General features: G+C 38.1%; 1 non-coding gene across 1 annotated transcript; it reads left to right on the top strand.

Annotated features, from left to right (window-relative positions):
• Positions 1-671: 671 nt before the first annotated feature.
• On the top strand, positions 672-778 carry LOC127089552 (small nucleolar RNA R71). Its single transcript, XR_007791131.1, has one exon. It is a non-coding gene; the product is annotated as a small nucleolar RNA R71 (small nucleolar RNA).
• The last annotated feature ends 1,938 nt before the right edge of the window (positions 779-2,716 follow it).

The following is a 2,716-nucleotide window of genomic DNA, read 5'->3' as shown; positions in this document are numbered from 1 at the left end:
GGTCAACCTTGGTTCCTAACTGAGTAATCAATTTGTTAACATGAATCTTCTGGTTCATGAACTCCTTGTTTTGTTGGGTTTGAGCGGTGATAAAATTTTCCATAATTTTCTCAAGGCTCGGCTTTGGTGGTACAGGTTGCATAGGTTGATTTGATCTTCGGGCTTGATAACTAGGTCTCGGGGGTGCATTATTTTGGATAGGGTTATTGTTTTTATAGGAGAAGTTCGGGTGATTCCTCCATCTAGGGTTATAGGTATTCGAGTATGGGTTCCCTTGGGTGTAGTTCACTTGCTCAGAGTGGGTTTCGTTTAATAGACTGCATTCTGCAGATTGGTGTCCTTTGGTTCCATATATCTCACAATCCGACGAAACTGTGGCTACAGTATTCGGGTTTATGCACATATGCTCGACCTTAAGGGCTAATGCGTCCATTTTAGCTTGCATCATGTCTATAGAGCTTAGTTCATGCACTCCTCCTTGGGATTCCTTCTTCTCAACTGTCGCTCGTTCGACTCCCCATGATTGATGGTTTTGAGCCATATCGTCAATGAGGGCACTAGCTTCAGGATAAGGTTTGTTTATCAGAGCGCCGCCTGCGGCAGCGTCGATGGTCATCTTCGTGTTATAGTGAAGTCCATTATAGAAGGTTTGAATGATTAACCAATTTTCTAAACCATGATGTGGGCATGCTCGTAACAACTCTTTATATCTCTCCCAAGCTTCGAACAGCGATTCTCCTTCGTTTTGGGTAAATCTAGTTATATGGTTTCAAAGAACGGCGGTCTTACTGGGGGGAAAGTATCTAGCAAGAAAAACTCTTCTAAGGTTATCCCTAGTCATAATGGAATTGGGTGGAAGGGAATCTAACCATGATAGGGCTTTATCTCTGAGGGAAAAAGGGAATAATCTTAAATGTATTGCCTCAGGAGAAGTTCCATTGGTTTTAAAAGTGTCTGCTAATTGAAGAAATATTTTTAAATGTTGGTTTGGGTTCTCAGTAGCGAGACCTGCGAATTGTCTCTGTTGCACTAGTTGCAACAGGGATGGTTTAAGTTCAAAATTATTAGCTGGGATGGTTGGGTTTACTATACTAGAACTAGGTTCTTCATTTGATGGTTGAGCGAAATCTTTAAGAGGTCTTTGGTTTTGATCTTCGGCCATAGCTCTCTTAATTCTATGAAAGAATAAACGTGCACGAGCGTAACGTTCAGGTTCCGCCAGAGAATATACTAAGCATAAACTTCCGGTGCTGCGAGTTCTTCGAATTGACCGGCGGGAAATAGCCTAAGTCTAAACGATATAACAACATGTAAATGAAATTTGCTGAAATTGGTCCCCGGCAACGGCGACAAAAACTTGATGCGTGCTTTTCGCAGACATACGAACGCGTCAGAGTAATATAAAAGATTGTCGAATCCACAGAGACCAAGTGTCAATCTATCGTTATCTATTGTTATGGTGTTTATCAAAGGCAATCAAAGTTGGTGTTTTTAGAGTATGCAATGAAAAGTAAAGTATTGAATAAAGTTTAATGAATAAAGACAGGGTCGAATGTAATTCACATAATCAATTAATAATCCAAGTACTTGCTGATAGAACTACTTATGGGCAATGTTTCCTACTTTGAAAAGAACTAATTTAACGGGAACTGTCGCTTTCGCGTATTCAGAACCGAGTTGTACTCCCTAATCAAACCCTCTTATTGTCACTTATAAAAAGGCGCGCGTTGCGTTAGAGTAGTAAACCTATTTTTAAGAAATATAGTAGCTTGATAAGTTGAAAAGTATTATAACCTAGATTTCTTAACCAAAAGAGGTTCTTATGAACCAGACTCTAAACTTATAAACGCGTCCGAAAATAGTTTTAAAATCTCTTTTCTTCTTAAGTTAAAATCTCCTAATGAACTAAACAAAGCGCCTTCGCTGTTTTTGAAATAGTTAAAAACAATTAAGTTTAGATAGACGTTCGACGGCTTTCGATCTTACCCAACGGAATTGAAGTGCGGGAAAACTTAAGTTGAAAGTTAAAATAGACCTTAAGTGTTTCTACGAACAATTATACGGATTATATGTTCAATCACGATCCTTACATTCTAACCTTATAAATTTAGTTAGACATGGTAAAGTAAAACTGTATTAATTTAAATAAAAGTAGTGTGAGTGCGGAAAGTAAATAAAAGTAGTGCAAGTGTGGGAAATAAATAAAGTAAAGCGAGTGCTAGGAAATAAATAAAGTAAAGCGAGTGCGGGAAAATAAATAAAGTAAAGCGAGTGCGGGAAATAAATAAAGTAAAGCGAGTGCGAGGAAATAAATAAAGTAAAGCGAGTGCGGGAAAAGAAATAAAGAAAGCGAGTGCGGGAAAATAAATAAGATAAAGACAAGTAATAAAAACCTGCTCCAATCGGAGGGTTGAATAAATTGCAAAGCGGAAATGAAAATGGCGGCAGGATTAACTTTCTTCCAAAGTGCTCCAAACTCGATTACAGACTCGATCACAGACTCGATTACACAATTGTGGTAACACTCCAATGCGAAGCGATTACCACTTTTAAATACTGAATATATGCCTAAGTGAAACAATGTTGCTCTGAGTTTGCCTCTGTTCTAAGTTTGGATCTTCCTCTGCTCTAAGTTTGGATACTTGAAAAAGTGATTTCGAGTTTCTATTTATAAGTAAGTAAAAAGATGGAAATGACAAGGATGCCCTTCAACTTG

This window comes from Lathyrus oleraceus, chromosome 5, assembly GCF_024323335.1.
Source record: "Lathyrus oleraceus cultivar Zhongwan6 chromosome 5, CAAS_Psat_ZW6_1.0, whole genome shotgun sequence".
NCBI classification, from domain to species: Eukaryota; Viridiplantae; Streptophyta; class Magnoliopsida; order Fabales; family Fabaceae; genus Lathyrus; species Lathyrus oleraceus.
This window is presented reverse-complemented; position numbering and strand designations above follow the sequence as displayed.